At 46.9% G+C, this 21,737-nt stretch overlaps 1 protein-coding gene across 2 annotated transcripts in view; it reads right to left on the reverse strand.

Annotated features, from left to right (window-relative positions):
• PSIP1 (PC4 and SRSF1 interacting protein 1) overlaps window positions 1–21,737 on the reverse strand; it is a 543,316-nt gene that overhangs the window by 469,709 nt on the left and 51,870 nt on the right. The gene's annotated exons all lie outside the window — the stretch shown is intronic.

Here is a 21,737-nt window from a genome sequence, read left to right on the forward strand (position 1 = left end):
CTATACTGTTATGGCCCTATCAATGGGCTTTATGAGTCCATTCCACAGACCGGGGAGGAGGGTAGGTTAGTGAGGAATCTGCAGTTAGACAGAGTCTCTACAAGAAAAAGAGCTACGAAGGTAACATGTTCTTCTGATACAGGCATCTAAACACAGATTCCTCACCTTGTGAATCGATACCAAAGTAATACCTCCTTAGGTGGTGGGTCCGTAGAATGACACAGATCAGGAAATCAGACAGGACAGATTGGACGAAGTGCCCATCCAGCCGGACCGGGCTGTTCAGGGTATAGTTATTCATGAAAGTATGGAGAGACTCCCATGTAGAGGCCTGGCAAATGTCCAATGCTGGTACACTGCACGCCAGTGCAGTGCTAGCAATCTTTGCTCTGGTGAAGTGAGCATACAATCCTTCTGTAGGCTGCTTGGTGGCTAGCCCGTCACATATCCTTATGCATAAAACAATCCATCGTGAAATGTTTTTCTTTTGTACCACTTTCTTTTTTTGGCTCCAGAGAACCCCAGAAAAAGTGATCGTCCAATCAATAGTCTCTGGTCTGAACAATGCAAAAGATAAAGGCCCCCTTAGGATTAAGAAGATGAAGCTCCTCCTCTTCCTTGGAGGGATGAGGAGGAGCATACAATGATGGCAAAGGGATTGATTTGCCTATGTGGAAGGCCGTGACTACATTTGTTTAGAAGACCAGTTTGAGAAAAAAGATCTGTATGGCTGCTGGAGGGACAATGCCTGGAGTTAACTGACTTGAGGGGATACGTGACTGCAATGAGGAACACTGGGTTTGTGGTAAGCAAATGCAGAGGACAGCTGTGCATCAGTTTAAAAGGAGTGCGCATGAAACATGTGAGGACCAAATTGAGGTCCCACTGCAGCAACACAAAAGTTGTTGGTGTGGATATAGGGATCAGCCCTTTTAAAAACCGCATCACTACAGGTAATTTAACGAGCATTTGCAATGCAATAGGTCTTGCATTTTTTAAAGTTAGAGCTGTTGGGTGTTGAAAATAACAATGTTTTTTACTTTAGCTTTTTTATACCATTGGCAATAGTGCTATGCAAATATAAGAACTCCACTGCAAATAAAAAAACAAAGGTAAAAAACATTTTCAACAGCAACCGCTCTAACTTTAACAAATGCGAGACCTTTTGCATTCAGCATGTATAACTTTCACTTTCTTAATCTATTTGGAAACATTTTCCAGGAGGGAACCCTATTTACTTACACTCCCTTGAAATGTATGTATCTTGAAGCATAGTTTCTCCTACTCTTTATAGGATTACACATAAGGTCATTCCAAGGGTGACAATCTCCTTTCTACATGATTGTGAATATAACACATTTCAGAGGTTTTAATCAAGTACTAAACGCAATTTGCACTCTGAAATATCAGCAAATCCAGATTTTGTGAAACAGGATTCTGAAATTAGTGGACTGTAGTTGACTCGCAGCTGCACAGAATGTATGGTGACTTGGGCAGTAAGGGTCTTTCAACTTTAAAGATAATCTTAGCTTTGTCTGGACATGAGGTTGCCTCTTCCACGTATTGCCTCTTCCACGATAAAATCCTAGCTACAAACACAAAGAGACACGACTTTAAAGACACGCAGGCTTCATCTTGACAGGTTCTGCTATGGTACATCGTTCTTTTTGAGCGGGCAGGCTATCCTGTACTTTCATTAAAGTCTGAATCGGAATCCACCAAATTTGCTTTTGAACCTATGAGATCGAAATGAAAAGTGGTGCTGGAGGGGCGGGCATGCAAGCGGAACAGCATGTCCCTTCCTCGCTTCTGATGGAAACATGATATAGGGAAGAGGGAACATTCTTGAGATTGACATCTGAGTCACACACAGACTCACCCGTCTCCAAGGACTGAGGCCTTTGAGCGGCCACGCGATATGAGCTGGTGAGCAGGAGCAGCCGGGGCGCTGTATCCAAGAGACAAACCAAAACTGGGCTTTGGCTCAAAAAACCAGCAGAACTGAGCCGGAAATACTAAAGAACAAAACACCTAGTCCTCCCTGGATTTAGTTTAAATGACACAATATTTTTATATACCCTTTCATGAATTGAAACACAAAAGATGGGGCTTTATAAATTGCCTATTATTCAAAAGTTTTTTATTTATTACACATTCTTTTATTGTGTGATGGAGACAAACGTAACTAATACAAACATCTATATACAATATAAATGACAATACAATACATTGAACAGCACCCTAGGCAATTTAAACATCCAATCATCTACCATACTTGGCCAAACCATTCATACCAATAGGCTGACTCATACTCTACTAAACTAAAAGGCCCTTCAACAACTACTCCCTTTTGGGACACAGATAATTTATCCGTGTCAAACTTTTTAAGACAATTATTTTCTTAGTAAACACTTAGAACCAAAAGAAAACATCAAGGGCAGGACTTTTTGTGTGGAGTGTGTAAAGGACCAACTGGTCGACTGGTCTACGCGTTTCAAACCTCTAACTTTATGAGGTTCTCATCAGGACCCATAAATTCTGAAAAGAAAATCAAAAAAAGAATAAAAAATGATAACTCTCAATTTTAATTTGGCATTTACAGAACTTGAGCCAGCCCCCATTCTCAGCCTGGCATACCCACCTTATGAATATTTATACACGTGTGGTCTTAGCCTGCTTAATGTCCAAACGATTATTCAATCAGCTAGTGCCTGGAGCTGAAAACAACGAAATATGACAATAAACCTACTCGTCAAATACTTCACACACACAATGGACAGACGCACAAGGACAAGACAGTAAGTAGGAGAGTTGCTCACCCTACGATTTCAAATGCTTCCCAAATAGTCGGTTGGTCTAGCGTTCATGTGTCCCCTTTGTTGGGCGTAATCGGGCTTTTAATAATCCGCTGCCATCAAAGACTGTGAATAAAAAGAGCGAAGCGGTGAAGCTTGCGTGTGTAATAACGCTGTTGAGCTAATGTGCCGCTTTGAGCTTCCCCATAACGTGGACTCAATAGATCATCGCCTACCTGGTGATTGCTTCTTCTCGCCATTCTACGGAGCCGTATACCTCAACCGGGGATTGCTTGAGTGACCAGGAAGTGAATTAGATCCTTAACGATAGGTGATGCGCATAGCATCATGGGAATTGTAGTTCTTTTCTTGGGAGCAATGGGAAATGTAGTTCCCATCTAGTCCATGATGTTGAAAACTTTATTAAACAGGGATTAATATCAATGCAAACGATTAGATCGTAATTATGCGATGAACTGTTGATGCGAAAAAATGTAGTTTCCATTGGACCAATGTCACAAACGCTTAGTCAAAACATATTTTATGTTTTGTTGAACGAATATTTTGTTGGAAAAATCCCCCAAAAGGCAGATACCTTTGGTGAGATACAGAAATGTGAATTCATACACAGGGAGAAGTCCACTGATCCTACTCAAGTCGTGAGCGGTCTATATATTTCAGCTATTTCATTAAGACCGTTGGTCGTTGTGTTAAATTTCATAATTAGAAATGACTCTCTTTGACTCAAGCGACCTTCCAAGTCACCACCACGTGGATCTTGCTCAATTTTGGACAAAACTGTCCACTTCAGATCTTCCTCACGGTGTTTCAATAGGCTCCAATGACTCACTAGTGGAGCATTTTCAACTTTCCGTCGGATCCTCGACTTATGTTGAATGATGCGTTGTCGCACTTCCTGGGTAGTCTTGCCTATATACAATTTAGGGCATGGGCATGTGACTGCGTAAATCACATTTTTCGTCCTACAATTAGTAAAGGCATCATGTTTCCAATAGATGTTATTAAAGGTGAATGTATCGCCTTCTATAGTTTGTTCGCAGCAAATGCAGGATCCGCATCTGTGATGACCGACGATTGGAGGCAAAGCTAATAGTCCTCTCAACGTGGGGGGCTGTGGTTTAGGCAGAGCTGCTCTTACAATGAAGTTAGCTATGCTTTTTTCTTTTTTGAACGCGAATAGGGGTGGTGTGGAAAAGTCATTATGGAGATCTTTGATCAGGTGCCAATTTGACAAGACTAGTTTGCGAATTTGATGTGAATTGGGACTAAATGTTGTCACACAAACCGGTCTATTCGCTGTCTTCTTCTTTTTGCTTGTCAATAGGGTTTCCCTTGGTGTCCACCAGGCTCTTTTTAGGGAATGTTTAAGTAGTTTTCGTGGGTATCCTCTCTCAAGTAGTCGGTCTTTAAGTTTGTTGGCATGAAAAAAGTATTCTTCTTTTTGAGAACAATTCCTACGGATCCGTAGGAACTGCCCGTACGGTAAATTCTGCTTTAGGCTCCGAGGGTGATTGCTGGTGTAATGCAATGCCTTATTTCGATCGGTTGGCTTCCTAAAGAGTGTGGTTTCTAATTGTCCTGATAGGTTTTTTACTTGAACGTCCAAGAATGTTATTGATTTGTTGGAAGCCGTGCAGCTGAATTTGATGTCTCTCGTTCGTTCATTGAGCCATCCTACAAATTCATCCAATTGTTGTTCAGATCCAGTCCAAATGAGAAAGATGTCGTCTATATATCTCATATAGTTAGAAATGTTAGTCGAATAGGGGTTGTTTTCATAAATGAAATTATTTTCATATAGTCCCATGAAAAGCACCGCTAGCTCAGGGGCGAAAGGATTTTTGTACAAACACATTTGTCACTTCACCTTATGAGTAAGCTGTACGATGGCAGAAAAAGATGCCTTCGCTTACAGTGAGGAACATATCCAGAACTTGATCCGAGAACCCCCTGTTTTCGCTTCAGCCACCTTGAGTGCCACTGCAAAAACTCAGAACGAATCTGACAAACTTATTCGATTACGCAAAAAACAAATTAGGACAGACTTACATGGTCATTTTCTATTACAACACCTTAAAGAAGGAACGATTCCATCAGGGTTACAAATACGAAATATTCCAGTAGTTTTTATCGACGACCCGATATACAAGAAGGGCTATAGTTGTATTGAGACTAAATGTAGTCGGGATTTAATGGTGTTGACTGTTGAAACAGCCCATAGGTTGTCACTGTTACAATTACAAGAAATAGCCGACTTGGAAACAGAAGTTAGAAACAACCAAAGTCTTACTGACGCCAAAACATTACTTGAAAAAGTTGATAAGGAGATATCTGAGTTTAAAGACTACACGGTTATTCAAAAAAGCAACAAATTTGAGGCGGACAAAAAGAATTTTTCTTTGGAATCCACATACCCGTACTTAAACAAAGATTTCTACAGTAACAACGAATCGAGGAATTATTTGCAAAACTATCGAGGACGTTCAAGAAAGAAATTCATCACTTTCTCCGACACAACATCTTCATCCTCAGGGGGTGAGTCGGAAGACAACACAGGGACAAACATAAATCCAAGGTTAAAACAACAAAACCAGGATCAACAAATTAACCAAGGGCCGCATTTTTTAGCCCGAGGCCAGCGGCAGGGCAGAGGCCGCTTACGTTACTCACAGCCATGGGAAATGAGGACTCGACGTCAATACTACAGGAGCTAACCCTCGGTGCGGAGGTGTCGGATCTGCGGGCCGCGCTTGGAGACATCAGGGTGGTTAACGACCATATGGCCCGGCGGCTTGAGGACTTCGAGGGACGTGCCCGACGCAACAACATCCGCGTCATAGGTGTACCGGAGTCCTCTGACGGCCGCCCGGTTGACCTCGTGGTCGAGGAACTTATCCTGAAACAGTTGTCCTCGGCTGGCCTAAGTAAGTTCTTTGCCGTGGAGCGGGCCCATCGAGTTCCGGGCGGTCGGCCACGGCCGGGGGCCCCCCCGAGGCCTATCGTTGCCAAACTGTTCTACTACAGGGACCGCGACGCTATTCTGCAGGCCTCACGGACCCACGGCCCGGTTCGTCATGAGAACTCGACCATCAATTTTTACCCGGACTTCACGCAACTGGTCCAGAAACAACGGATGGGATTCCAAGGGGTGAAGCGTCGTCTCCGTGAGCTGGGTCTAAAGTATTCGATGCTCTACCCTGCAAAACTCCGAGTGGAACATGGGGATCGGACAGCCTTTTTTGACTCTCCTGTGGCTGCAAGTGACTGGCTGGACTCTCTGCCGGACGGAGGTGGCCGTCCCGGACCCTCTGCGGGCACCGCAGGTGATGGGTCCCCTTTAGAATGACTTTTGGTCCTTGATTTTGCCTTTTTGCACTGTACAGTCGGGTCTTATTTCATTTGCATATTGTGTGTTACCAGGACCAGTGAGGGGGGCGGGCGGGGACGGGTCCCTTACCTCCTAAGTTGGGGGGGTTTTTTGGCCCGCAGGGGTGCAGGGTGGGGGGAGTTGGTCCTGGGGGGGGGTTGGGGGGGAGGAGGGTTTGTTTTGCTGTGTGTTTTTTGTTTACAGGGCGAGGTACTGATTTTTGTCCACATTTGGGAACTGTGCTGCAGGCTGGGGGACCCTTGATCTATTGGGGGGGATGGGGGGGGACGGGTTGAGGCTTATGTCATGGAACGTCAATGGGTTGGGGGACCGTATCAAACGGGGTGTAGTACTGCAATATTTGCGTCGTTTGACTCCTGATGTGGTGTTTCTCCAGGAGACGCATCTGGTTGGCAATGTTTGTCATGCAATGAACAGGGGGGGATACCGCCTCGTGGCCCATTCTGGTTTCACAACTGGTTCCAGGGGGGTGGGCATTCTGCTGCGAACCTCACTTCCGGTGGAGATCACTAAGATAGTCTCGGACGACAGAGGGCGCTATGTGTGTTTGATTGGGAGGTGGGAGGGGCAGCCCCTTGCCCTGGTTTCAGTTTACGTCCCCCCGGGCCTCCAGAGCTCCACCTTCACTGACTTGGGTCGAATGCTGCTTGACCTTCCGGACAGCCTCCTGCTCATGGGCGGGGACTTTAATTCTGTGGTTTCGGGTGAACTGGATCGTCACCCACCAAGGACCCTCCCCGCTGCCCAGGCATGGCTGGGTGGGATGCTGGAGACCTTCGGCCTGGTGGATAGTTGGAGATTAATGCATCCGACCCAATGTCAATTCACCTTTCACTCGGGGGCGCATGGGAGTCTCTCTAGGTTAGACTACTTCCTTATGCCCGCGGCGCAGACTGGTCGGATTCGAGAGGTCAGGCACCTGGCGCGGGGTATCTCCGACCATTCTCCGCTGTGGCTTGTTTTTGACACCGGGCCGCGGTCTGCAGGGCGGATCGCTCCCATTAACCCATGGTACCTGCGAGACCCTACGACTCGTGACAGCCTGGTTAAGGCTATGGACCAATACTTCCTGGATAACGAGGGGTCGGTGTCTTCTGCAATGTCCCTGTGGGAAGCCTTTAAAACCGTGATCCGCGGACAAGCCCTTTCCCAGATAGTGGTGGCTAAGAGGGTCAAGAGTGAGGCAGTGGTGAGGCTGGAGACTGACATCTTGGGGCTGGAGTCGGCCTTGGAGGCGAATGTTACTCCGGACGGGCTCCATGCCCTCAGCCTGAAACAGTTTGAATATAGGTCCCTGGTCACTGACGCGGCCAAAACTATGTATAGGGAGCAGCAGGGTCGACTGTACGATGCCGGGGACAAGGCGGGAAAGTTGATCGCGTGGCTGGACAGGAAGGAGAGAGTGAATCGTGTGGTCCCGGAGTTGCGTGCTGCGGATGGTGTGTGTGTGACGGAGCCTGACGAGATTGTGGAATGTTTTGCCGACCACCTCCGGGCTGTGTACTCCCCAGTGACTGACAGGGATGAGGACGACTCTCGCCTTCTACTGAGGGATATCGCCTTGCCCTGCCTGTCCGTTGAGGACCGTGAGCGGCTGGACGCCCCCTTGTCGGTGGATGAAATAGCGACCGCGATCCGCTCCCTTCGCTCGGGCAAGGCTATGGGTCCCAACGGTCTGCCCATTGAGCTATATAAATTGCGCCCTGACAAGCTTGCCCCCTTCCTCAGTCGCATGTTCCGTGAGTCTCTGGCGGCGGGTTCCCTCCCGGCCGATCAGCGTTTGGCCACGATAGTCGTTATCCCCAAGGAGGACAAGCCGCGAGATCGCTGTACTTCTTACCGGCCTATTTCACTGCTAAATGCGGAGCCTAAGATCCTGGCGAAAGTCCTTGCTAATCGTCTGTTGAGCGTCGTGTGCGATCTGATTCATCCGGACCAATGCGGATTCATCCCGCATCGTAACACCGCTCTTAACTTGCGGCGTCTTCATGGCGCCCTTGCCAGGGCGGAGCTCCTCTCCGAACCGGCCGTGCTGGTTTCTTTGGATGCCACGATGGCTTTTGACACCATCGAGTGGCCATTCCTCTGGGCTGTCTTGGCTAAATTTGGCTTTGGGGAAGGATTTATTGGCTGGGTGAAGCTTCTGTACACGGGACCCATGGCTCAGGTGGTGGTGAACGGGCGGGTCTCTCGGCCCTTTGCCCTCGGCAGGGGCACGAGGCAGGGATGCCCGTTGTCCCCTTTGCTCTTCGCTCTCGCCCTGGAGCCACTCGCGGCTTGGCTCCGCTGGGAGCCCTCGCTTCGAGGGATCCGGTGGGCCCCGGGCTTTGAAGATCGGGTTTCGCTGTATGCGGACGATATTCTCCTATATCTCACCTCACCGCGGCAGTCGCTCAACGTCCTCTTTGACGTTCTGACTTCCTTTGGGAATAATTCGGGTCTCACGATCAATTGGTCTAAATCCTGCGTCTATCCGATCTCCGGTGGTCCTCCACTCCTACCGCCTCGGCTTCCGATCCAGGTATCACTGAGCGGCTTTAAGTACCTGGGGATATACGTTTCGCTGGACCCGGTGGCTCGCTATGAGCTGAATCTCCTGCGTCCGCTTCGGCGATTGCGAGAGGATACGGCCCGGTGGTGCAGGCTGCCCCTGTCCCCGCTGGGTCGGGCCGCGCTGTTCAAAATGATGTCCCTTCCCAGGTTCCTCTATGCACTCCAGAATTCCTTCGACGTCATCCCAGTGGCCTACTTTCGGGAGGTAGAGACCCTGCAGAGGAGACTGGTGTGGGACGGGCGGGCGCGCATTGCTCTTGCTAAGCTTACTCTCCCCTGGTATGACGGGGGCATCGCGCTTCCCGACATTCGCAGGTATTATTGGGCCGCGCAGCTTTCGGCCATCAACCATGCCACGTATGCGCCTGGCCTGAACCCGGCGTATGAGATGGACAAGTTCCTGCTTCCCGGCGGGGACTATAACAGGGCGCTGTACTCCCGCTCGGCTGGCCGGACCCTTACGGGTCCTACTAAGATTGCTGTGCGGACCTGGAGGGCCGCCACTGCGGCCACGGGCTGGGGTGAGCGACTGACATGTGCTACTCCTTTGTTTGCCTCCGATCGCCTGGGGAGCCTCTGGACTACGAAGGGGTTTGACCAGTGGGACACGATTGGTATCAGCAAAGTAGGAGACCTGTGGCATAAGGGCGCGGTTAAGACTTTCGCGGCTCTTCAGGCCGAATATGAGCTTACGGACAGGGAGTTCTTCCGCTATGCCCAGGTTCGACACGCCCTGCTCTCGGTCTTTGGAGAGGGGACCACGATCCCGGTTTCCTCGCCCCTCGAGGACCGCATACTTGACGGACATGTCCCGGACAGCACTATTTCTTTAATTTATAAGAAACTGATTAATCATCGGGCTGACCTCTTGGTGCGCCTTCGGGAGGCTTGGACGGGGGATGGAGTGGAATTGGACGACGAGGACTGGCAGTCTGCACTGTCGTCCCCCAAAGAGGTAGCCATTCCAGCCCGTCTCCGGTTGGTACAGCTTAAGATTCTTCACCGGGTGTATGTGACGGGTCCTCGCTTGGTCTCGATGGGATATTCCGACGATGGGCTCTGTAGGCGGGGTTGTGGGCTCAGTGCCACCTTTCTCCATATCCTGTGGGAGTGCCGCGAGGTGGCGGACTACTGGCGCCGGGTACATACGGTTATGGGACAGGTCACTGGGGTTGTGCTGCTGCCGGAGGTGCGTCGCTGTGTCCTGAATGTGTGGGAGCCCAATGATTATAGCGCGGCTCAGACTCGGTGGGCGGCCCTGGGGAACATGATTGCCAAGAGAGATATAGCGCAGCTTTGGGGTGCCCAGCGGCCGCCCACCGTGTCAGTATGGAAGGAGAATATGGACTGGTGTATGTTCAGGGAGAAGACTGTGTACGTTGCCCGTGGTAAGCCGGGGGCATGGGGCAGAATCTGGGGGCAATGGAATGCTTATCGCGGGGGTATCTGTACGCCCCCCCTGGTGGACACCGATATCGCCATGTCCCCCTGACCCTTGACGGTTCCGGGCACCTTTTGGAATGACTACATATGGACGTTCAGTTCCCTTGGCCCCCCCCCCCGTCCCCAGCCTCCCGGTACTCCTTCCTTTCGTGTGCTGCTTAATGGTCTGACCTGGAGTTCCCCGGAGGAAGCCTGACCTGCGCCGTTTGTCTTTATGCCTCGCCTTTTGTTTTTCTTTTAGTTTTCTGTGTTTGTTTGATCTAAGTCTCCTGTGCCTCTAGAACTATCCGGACTCACTACGGGGCCGACCCCCGGGAACCGACTGCAGCTTTGATAAATGTATATTTCATTCTGTACTTAGCGGCCGGCCCTGGTGGTTGTAGGCCCGTGCTTGTAATCGAATTATTGTTCAATAAAAACTTTTAAAAACAAAAAAAAAAAAAAAAAAAAAATACTACAGGAGCTAGCTCCTTCACCTGTGTTCAATTTATCTGAAAAAATCTTAACAGAAGCAGAATTATCTGTACTATCCAAAGGATTAGGATTTGTACCATCCAGGCAAACGGACTTTGTCAAACTGAAGCTAGAAATAATTGAATTTTGTCGGAAGTTGCGGCTCAAAATATTTTTTCAGGATGCCCCAGAAACCTCCCCAATAGAGATAACAGGATTAAGGAGAAAATCCTTATTCTGTCCATCAGGACCAAAAATCCCTAAAGACATCAGTACTTTTGAAAAGACCATTCTTTCCGGGATACAAACAATAGAAAAGAAGAAAAATTTCGTCAGTTACAATCTTGCCAAACAAGAGAAAGATGCTCTGCTGGCACTTAAAAATGACAGGTCAGTGGTAGTCAAACAAGCTGACAAGGGAGGAGCAGTGGTCATTTGGGACTTAAACAAATACAAAAAAGAAGCGCTACGTCAGCTAGAGGATCACAGCTGCTATCGGAAAATTGCAAGGGATCCAACCAAGGAGCTACAAAGTCAACTTTTTCAAATTATTGAGGAAGGGTATACACAAGGTTTCGTCGGCCCAAAAGAACGGATTTTTCTACAAAATAAAAATCCTAGGATACCAGTCTTTTATGTTATACCAAAACTACATAAAAGCGAGATCGACCCCCCTGGTAGACCAATCGTCTCAGGGTGTGAGTCGCTCATTGAACCAGTTGCTCAATATATAGATTTCTTCTTAAAACCTTTCATCAACGACATCCCTGCCCACCTGAAGGACACCACAGCTTTCTTGAACCGAATAACATCAGTCAAATTTGATAGTAAAAATCAACTAATGGTGACACTAGATGTGGTGTCACTTTACACCCAGATTCCTCAGGACCAAGCACTAGAGACACTGACATGGTTCCTGGAGAAAAGAGAACGGCCAGTCCAGGTTCCATCTGATTTTATTCTAGAACTCGCCAAATTTGCACTTTCGAAGAATTATTTTTCTTTCGACTCTGAGTTCTTCTTTCAAATAAAAGGCGTGGCGATGGGGTGTCCTTTCGCCCCTGAGCTAGCGGTGCTTTTCATGGGACTATATGAAAATAATTTCATTTATGAAAACAACCCCTATTCGACTAACATTTCTAACTATATGAGATATATAGACGACATCTTTCTCATTTGGACTGGATCTGAACAACAATTGGATGAATTTGTAGGATGGCTCAATGAACGAACGAGAGACATCAAATTCAGCTGCACGGCTTCCAACAAATCAATAACATTCTTGGACGTTCAAGTAAAAAACCTATCAGGACAATTAGAAACCACACTCTTTAGGAAGCCAACCGATCGAAATAAGGCATTGCATTACACCAGCAATCACCCTCGGAGCCTAAAGCAGAATTTACCGTACGGGCAGTTCCTACGGATCCGTAGGAATTGTTCTCAAAAAGAAGAATACTTTTTTCATGCCAACAAACTTAAAGACCGACTACTTGAGAGAGGATACCCACGAAAACTACTTAAACATTCCCTAAAAAGAGCCTGGTGGACACCAAGGGAAACCCTATTGACAAGCAAAAAGAAGAAGACAGCGAATAGACCGGTTTGTGTGACAACATTTAGTCCCAATTCACATCAAATTCGCAAACTAGTCTTGTCAAATTGGCACCTGATCAAAGATCTCCATAATGACTTTTCCACACCACCCCTATTCGCGTTCAAAAAAGAAAAAAGCATAGCTAACTTCATTGTAAGAGCAGCTCTGCCTAAACCACAGCCCCCCACGTTGAGAGGACTATTAGCTTTGCCTCCAATCGTCGGTCATCACAGATGCGGATCCTGCATTTGCTGCGAACAAACTATAGAAGGCGATACATTCACCTTTAATAACATCTATTGGAAACATGATGCCTTTACTAATTGTAGGACGAAAAATGTGATTTACGCAGTCACATGCCCATGCCCTAAATTGTATATAGGCAAGACTACCCAGGAAGTGCGACAACGCATCATTCAACATAAGTCGAGGATCCGACGGAAAGTTGAAAATGCTCCACTAGTGAGTCATTGGAGCCTATTGAAACACCGTGAGGAAGATCTGAAGTGGACAGTTTTGTCCAAAATTGAGCAAGATCCACGTGGTGGTGACTTGGAAGGTCGCTTGAGTCAAAGAGAGTCATTTCTAATTATGAAATTTAACACAACGACCAACGGTCTTAATGAAATAGCTGAAATATATAGACCGCTCACGACTTGAGTAGGATCAGTGGACTTCTCCCTGTGTATGAATTCACATTTCTGTATCTCACCAAAGGTATCTGCCTTTTGGGGGATTTTTCCAACAAAATATTCGTTCAACAAAACATAAAATATGTTTTGACTAAGCGTTTGTGACATTGGTCCAATGGAAACTACATTTTTTCGCATCAACAGTTCATCGCATAATTACGATCTAATCGTTTGCATTGATATTAATCCCTGTTTAATAAAGTTTTCAACATCATGGACTAGATGGGAACTACATTTCCCATTGCTCCCAAGAAAAGAACTACAATTCCCATGATGCTATGCGCATCACCTATCGTTAAGGATCTAATTCACTTCCTGGTCACTCAAGCAATCCCCGGTTGAGGTATACGGCTCCGTAGAATGGCGAGAAGAAGCAATCACCAGGTAGGCGATGATCTATTGAGTCCACGTTATGGGGAAGCTCAAAGCGGCACATTAGCTCAACAGCGTTATTACACACGCAAGCTTCACCGCTTCGCTCTTTTTATTCACAGTCTTTGATGGCAGCGGATTATTAAAAGCCCGATTACGCCCAACAAAGGGGACACATGAACGCTAGACCAACCGACTATTTGGGAAGCATTTGAAATCGTAGGGTGAGCAACTCTCCTACTTACTGTCTTGTCCTTGTGCGTCTGTCCATTGTGTGTGTGAAGTATTTGACGAGTAGGTTTATTGTCATATTTCGTTGTTTTCAGCTCCAGGCACTAGCTGATTGAATAATCGTTTGGACATTAAGCAGGCTAAGACCACACGTGTATAAATATTCATAAGGTGGGTATGCCAGGCTGAGAATGGGGGCTGGCTCAAGTTCTGTAAATGCCAAATTAAAATTGAGAGTTATCATTTTTTATTCTTTTTTTGATTTTCTTTTCAGAATTTATGGGTCCTGATGAGAACCTCATAAAGTTAGAGGTTTGAAACGCGTAGACCAGTCGACCAGTTGGTCCTTTACACACTCCACACAAAAAGTCCTGCCCTTGATGTTTTCTTTTGGTTCTAAGTGTTTACTAAGAAAATAATTGTCTTAAAAAGTTTGACACGGATAAATTATCTGTGTCCCAAAAGGGAGTAGTTGTTGAAGGGCCTTCTAGTTTAGTAGAGTATGAGTCAGCCTATTGGTATGAATGGTTTGGCCAAGTATGGTAGATGATTGGATGTTTAAATTGCCTAGGGTGCTGTTCAATGTATTGTATTGTCATTTATATTGTATATAGATGTTTGTATTAGTTACGTTTGTCTCCATCACACAATAAAAGAATGTGTAATAAATAAAAAACTTTTGAATAATAGGCAATTTATAAAGCCCCATCTTTTGTGTTTCAATTCATGAAAGGGTATATAAAAATATTGTGTCATTTAAACTAAATCCAGGGAGGACTAGGTGTTTTGTTCTTTAGTATCCAAGAGACAGGCACACCCTGTACATCAAGGAAGAGGCTGCTGAAAAACGCAAACACTGGCAAAGTCAACTGGTTTGAACCTTTTAATGGAGCGTGCTCCTCCCTCGGCGTCTGCGGACATGGGCATGCAAACAGCTGGACAAGAGAGCGCGTTCAAAATGGCCAGCAGAAAAAACAAGATGGAAGAGACGCCGTGCACAACGGATGCCGTGCACATCATCGCGCATTTCTGCCGCTTAAATAAATAAGCGTGTCTGAAGAGACGCCGTGCGCGACTCGAATCTCCAGTCTGGGTGGGCGGGGCCTAAGGGTGACAGGGCGGACACCAACCCCGCTTCCAGAGAAGCCGGACACAAAAGCAACGACAATAGTTCTCGCCAAGGCGAAGCAGCGCATTCGCTGCAACGCAGGCGAGACCTAAAATGGGATGGCTGATTTGCCAATAATAAAAAGGTCAAGAGGGCCGACAGATAACCCTTAAAGGTTGCCACAGACAGGATTTGCTGTGCTAGCGAGTCAGAACAATAACATGTCAGACAATTTTGCCTGTACAGACTGAACGTTATGGGAGGAACACGAAACACATTTCTCCCAGCCTCCTGCATATATAATTTTGGTGGAGGGATACCTGCCTGCTAGGATGACATAAACCAATTCGAAAAGAAGATCGAAAGCCATCAACTGTCATTGCTCTATCTTCATGCATGGAGGTGTAGGTTGTGCAGGCTTGAGTGCGGGACCCTGGCCCTGCTGCTGCAACAGGTCGTCCTCTCAAAATGGCAGCCGAATAAGAGGACATATGCTCATGGCCAGAACTCTGTGTACTACATTCTCCTCGCTCAGTCCAAAGCCAGTAGAAAAAATTGAGCCCGGTCTTGCCTGACTTTTTTTACTGCTTTAGGTGGGAGAGGTAGGGGTGGAAAGGTGTATAGAAGTGCCAGGCCCCAATATAGGTAAAAGGTGTCTCTGAGGGATAACCACCTTGTGAGCTCCAATGAAATGACCAAAAACTAAGACACTACTCGTACTCTGCAGCAGCACATGGATTAAGACAGGTTTCTCCTCTTTGCTGGAAGATGCCTTGTGCCGCCTCCGAGTGTAACTGCTATTTGTGATCCACTATGCAACATCGGCTTAATTTGTTTACCTGGCGTCCAAAGGTGCTGGGCAACCAGGAAAAAGCCCTTAGAGTTCAGCAGTTTCCAGAGAGGTTGAGCCTCCTGGCACAGGACCCACAACCCCAATCCACGTTGTTTGTTGTATTACCACATTGGGATTGAGCTGTCTGTATCTGTACGCGATTCCCCCTTGATGGTAGGGAGGAAGCCTTCAGTCCCAAGTGAATTGCCCATTACCCCCAATAACTTGATATGGAGAGGGGTCTCCAACACAAACCAGAGTCCTCTCCACCTCAGCCAGATGAGCCCCCCACCCCAGCAATAATGCATCAGTCAAGACCATCAGCTCTGGGTGGAGTAGGGCTGTCACCGGACAAATTGAAGTTGAGCAGCCACCACTGTAGATCTTTTGCAGATTCCTCTGACAACTGCATGGAATCCAAAAGATTCCCTTGGTGTACAACCCATGGGGACTTCAGAGCCACTGCAGCGCCCACTTGTGACAACTGGTGTGGTGCACTATCAAGATGCAGGTGGCCAAGAGGCCCAGAATCCTCAGCGCCACTCTCACTGCGACCCAGGCCAAAGGTTAAAACATTGGGGCTGTAGCCTAAATGTCCTGGACTCGTTGAGGCAGAGTGAAGGCTCGGAAGAGCAACACATTCAGGATGGCCTTGATTAAAGGAAACCGTTGCGAAGGAATCAGGTTCATCGTCAGCAAATTGATGGAGAAGCCCAATGATGTCAATGGGCTTGCCATTGCCGGGAGATAGTCTAGGACTGTTTGAGGCGAACCTACTTTCAGCAACCAGTCGTCGAGGTATGGAAAGACTGGTACTTCCAACTTCTGCAGATGAGTTGCACTCACTACCATCACTTTCGTGAACACCCAATGTGCATTGGTAAGGCCAAAGGGGAGCACTGAGAACTGAAAGTGTTCTTCGCCTACCTGAAACAAAACCTGTGGGATTGCAGGATGGGAATGTGGAAATAGGCATCCTGCAAATCCAACGTCATAATCCAGTCTTTTGGATCTAGGACAGAAGAGTGAGCATTTTTAACTTTTCGTTCCAAATGAAGAAGTTTAAAGGGCAAAGATCTAGGATTGAGTGAACGCTTCCATCCTTTTTTGACACCAAGAACAAATGGCCAGTTCCAAACTCTTATGCCAGTGCCTTCTCTATGGCTCCCTTGTCCAAGAGAGATTGGACTTCTTCATCGAGTATGGACAAGTGGTCCTCTGGGAGGTGGTGTGGTGCGTGTTGTATATCAAGGAGATATGACAGGAAGGGTAGGGAGTAACCATGTTCCATAGTTTGAAGCACTCATTGATCGGAGGCGATGCTCTTCCACCGGTGGAGGTGAAAGGTGATGCAGCCTGCAACCAGGTACTCGTGTGCTACCGAGGGTGACCTAAAGTGGTTTTGCAGCAGCTGCAGAGAGGGTGGCTGTGATAGATAGTTCCCCATGGGGGCCTGAACACTGGCTGCCTGCTCCCCTGCTTCTTCTTCGAAAGGACTAGGAGGCTTGTTGTTGATGAGGCAGGTTTTGTCGGTGTCTCTGTTAGTGACCCCTCCCGAAGCATCAAAACGGGCAAAACTGATGGGGGAACTTCTGCATAGGCAGAGCAAGCCCAAGAGAACGTGGTAGCTTTGCTATCCTTCAAACGTTCGAGAGCCAAGTCTGCCTTGTCTCTCACAAAACACATGTCCATCGAAAGGCATGTCCATAAGTGTCTGCTGGACGTCACTCGAGAATCTGGTGGATCGGATCCAAGCATGTTGCCTAAGCACTGTATTGGTGGGTCATCTGAAAATGCATTTGGGTTCAGACTACTAGTGGAGGCCTGCATGCCAAGCTTTCTGGTGATGGGTTTTGCAGTAGGAAGGCTGGGTCCCAATGGAAAGGTCTGTGATGCCTAGAAATTTGCCTACTGACTTGAGTGCAAGATCCTGGTTTTGGCCAGGTGCCCAACAGGCGAAGGCCTCAATAAATGGTAGCATGAGCTCCTTGGTTAGTCTGTCCGTGGTGAACCACTTCTATCAGAGTGTTTGTCTTGACCTCTGTGGTAGGCAAGCTTAAGTCCAAGAACTGAGGTGCTCTCCTCAACGTGGCAAAGGAGGTAGACTCTTCAGTGGCCACATTAGGAAGCGGAGGGTGGGGGTTTAGCATCAGGGTATGTATGTAAGCCTCTAGCATCCTCTAAATCCAAAAATAAGTTTGTGGCCCCTGTAACCATGGCTAATACTATCGCCATCATCTCCAAATTCATATTGATATTGCGGAAGTGACTCTGTATGAGTATTTCGGTGTATTGTATGGTATGGCTGTGCGGCCTTACTATGTATTACACTCGCAAAAACTGCCTTGGTGCAGACAGGCTCCTTGTAAACCATTAAGCTCAACCCTGGGTAGCTATGGTTTAGAGCAGCAAGGCTTAAAAAAAGAAACTAGCGTAAAGCATTCAACGGTACCAAACAACGAAAAGAGAAAGCCACACAACATGAAAGAAATCCGACCCCAATTTATAAAGATATGATTATATGTTTATTAATTTTTAGAGTCCAAGATGAGCAAAATCCACCGGAAAACGTCATTTTTAATTCAACCGCTAAGAAGAATCAGTAACCGTAAAGTTCGAAAACTTTTAAAACGTTTGTAAGAATTGAGTTTGGCTACTCCAGCCTGGCTTGGGCAACCAAATTCATCAGGAAGAAGGTCTGTGGGGCCAATGAGGAGTATATGGGCAGTTACCTGGCCACCAAAGCGTTTCCCAGTCCAGTTCCAAATTTTACGGCACAACCGCCATATACTTTAATGGAGTGGTCCTGATGCGGCAGATGCAAGAGATGGAAGATGCTCAAAGATGCTCTGGATGCTGTGCAGTCGACAGGGGTGTCTGTGCAATTATTCCTCTCTGGTCAGTTGGAGCGACGGCCACAGAGGTTGAGATCCCTCGAAGTCCACTTTGAGAAAATAGAGGACCGGCTGCAATGGACCCCCGGTCTCCGTACTCAGCAGTCCCAGCGATATACCTTGCTGGAGGTTTTAGGGCTATCAATCTGGACTCAGATGACACTCCCGGATCCGGCTGACTCTGGTGCAACTTTTGGCCGTCAAGGATCAGTCACTTGGGGCGCCCAGGGGCAGCCAGTGGAGTTTATCGTGGAGTGGCTACTGACTTGCTGAGGTTGGCTGCTTCAGCTAGGATGACCCTGGTGCTGGTGACCCTTGGAGCCACTTCTTTGGTCTAGGGCACGACCGTTCCCCAAGCCAGGAGCCACAGGCACAGTCCTCTCTTCACTTGCCCAAGGTGCACCAGGTGCAGTTCACAAGTTGATGCAACCTCTCTTTGCGCAGTTCAGGGGTCAGCAGGGCAGTCCTTTTTTGGACCCTGTTCATGATCTGATTTGATCTGAGGTTCAGGGTGCCAAAGGTGCAACATTTTATTCCCAGAAAGTGCCCTGGGGGAATGATGAGGTCACTAGCTGCTAGGCTACCAGGTCCACTCCACTTCCACTTGGCGACAACTTCCTGGCTATGTGTGGTATTAGGAACCCCAGAGTGCATTATTCTGCCCACTTTCAAGATTTCTGGACCCTCCTAGGATGTTAGGAGCTTGGTAGCCCACCCTAGATGTGTGGCTACCTGTGGGCTATATGCCAACAGGAAAACCGGTTTGGGCACTGGGCTCCCCTCTCTGTCCCCGTTGCCAGCCCTTCTACCTCAACAAAGGGCGGTTCTTCAGGAGTGTGATCGCCAGTTGCCCACCAAAGGCCGCATTGCCTTTGAAACTCGCCTTTTGTGTGGCTTCCTCCGAAGGGGAGGTGACAACTCACCTTTTTAGCAAACTGCTATTGTTCCTAAGTCTGGGAGTTGTTCACACGACTCCCCAGGAGGGCAAACATCTCTCTGGTGACCAGTGACCGTGTGAGGCCACTGGACAATAAAACTGGATCACAGAGTGGCAACTTTCTAAAAGTTGTATTTATTTAACAGTGACATCAAATTCAACTTGGACATCAAGTCGGGTTTAATGACACAATGAATGTGATACTTTACAGTACCCATCTGAGTAGTCCCATTCAGGAGTTAGCCGGGCTGAAGGGTCAGCTGCTAATCCTGTTTTAGCCAATGGGGCTACTAACTCTCCCACAGCAAAAACGACAATTTAGAATAGTTGCTGTTAAGACACATATAAAAATACATGTCCTACTTAATAATATACAGCTCCCTGCCTTAGGGCTCGCTAGGCCTTCCTTAGGGAAGTCTTACATATATTGCTAAGGGAAGAAGGGAGCTTTGCCATCGGGTTGTATGGCAAAGTCAAACTAGAAGTGTTACCACTGCCCTTTTCCAGTCTGCAGTGGCAGGCTGGGTGCCATTTTGTACCTTGTCACACACAGGGTAGCACAATTAGTGCTGCATGTCCTGGGTACCATATATTAGGCACGTAAAAGTAAGACAGTCCTTGCCATATGGGGGTAGCAAATTCAACATACACTTTGTAATGAGTTAAAATACTGGAAATGATCTAGGTTAGCAGGCCTCAGTGCACATTCAAAGTCGATAAACCAGCAGCATTAGTCCACAAACGTGGGGATGAACATGTGAAAAGAGGCATTTCTTTACACTCAGAGTCGATGCGATATTGGTGGAAATCCTTCCAGGTTCGCCTTGAGATGTAGATGAAAATGAGGTCAAACACCTGTCATAAATCCTGAATTTGTAGAGGTGTGGCTCAAGGGCCTGGAAAGTCAGGACGGATTGGAAAGAGGGTGTGAATAAGTTCCAAGAGTTTGTGGCCTCACCTTACATGGGGTGTCACACAACTCTGAATGGTGGAAGTGGCAGATCGAGGAGGAGCTGCATTTGGATTTTTTATGCCTTTTACTTTTCTTAGACTTACCTGAAAATCTCGACTTGGACAATGATCGGTCCAGAGACCAGCCCAGGAATCGCTTTGGCACTATGGACTTGAAATGGGACTCTTTCGACTTCCATTGATGCACTGTGACATAGAGTTTGGCTTCACGGTTGTGGATGGCCTTCAGGTTCATTTTGGTGTGCTTCACAGGAGACACTGAGTCATGGTTGGAGCTCAGACACCGGAAACATATCTTGTGGGGGGTCTGTCACTGACATCTGTTTGTGGCAATCTGTACATGAATTCTGTGGCTTTAGAATGGGACATGGCTCTTGCACTCTGGAATCATTTTGGATAGAAAAACTCTATCAAGTCTGACAGACTCAAGGGAACGAGCTCCAGATCCGCACCGGCATGTACGAAAAGAAAAAGGAACTGGCGTCAGCACACAGAGGTAGCACAGATACAGTGGCCCTAATATCGCATCCAGAGCAGGATGGACCTGACGTGGAGTCACACGATGCCACCTACCGCGCACAAAGGAGTTGCTATGAAAATCTTCTGGATCAAGTCTGACACAATGTGAGGAATCTGCAGTTATAAGTCCTTATCAGAAATACTTTCAAGAAAAACTGCTGGTAATTGTGGTTGGGCACAAGCGGACGTAGGAATTTCCTTTACATTCACAAGTATTTAAAATAGGAGTCCACCTAGGTATTTATTACTTATTTCACGTAAAATAAAGAAACTACAAATTGATATATCTTGGTAATTTTGTATGTGTGCATACATTACTCTAGATTCCTTAAAAGTGATTATTCTGCTTGGTACACAAACCGTGACCACTTTTTAATCAATTTTTGACAATGTATGACAAGTTTATTAATCAATAGTTTTGTAATCTACTCAATGGGCTATTTCAGGGATACCAATATGATCACAATGATTGCAGAACAGCTCTACTCCAACTCTTCCTGAGCACTGTAGACAAAGGTATAAGGTGAAGGTGGAAAAAAGTTATTGCCAACAAAACACTGCTCCCTGATTCACAACTCATCAAAGCTATTTTTGGTTTTCTGCCTCTGAAGTGGCCTTGTAAGAAATTGGGTTGCTGGTTGAGGAGGGTGTGAGACCCTTCTCAGGCAACAGCCACAATCTCAGTTAGGGTGAACCACTAGTTACAAAGTTAACCTGTGCTTAACCCTCTGGTAGCGTAGCACAAAAGTAGTCAGGATTCAATAATAAAGTGAAAACACAACACAAGAAAAATGCCACACCAATTTAGAAAAACAGAGCAAATTTTAATAAGTTATTTGACACCAAATGTCAAAAATCCCATTAGTAGAACTGGAGATATGCAATTTTAAAGGTTTAGGTAAAAATAGTGCTTAAAAGCACAAACCGCCA

Source organism: Triturus cristatus, chromosome 2_1 (assembly GCF_964204655.1).
Source record: "Triturus cristatus chromosome 2_1, aTriCri1.1, whole genome shotgun sequence".
In the NCBI taxonomy this organism is placed as follows: Eukaryota; Metazoa; Chordata; class Amphibia; order Caudata; family Salamandridae; genus Triturus; species Triturus cristatus.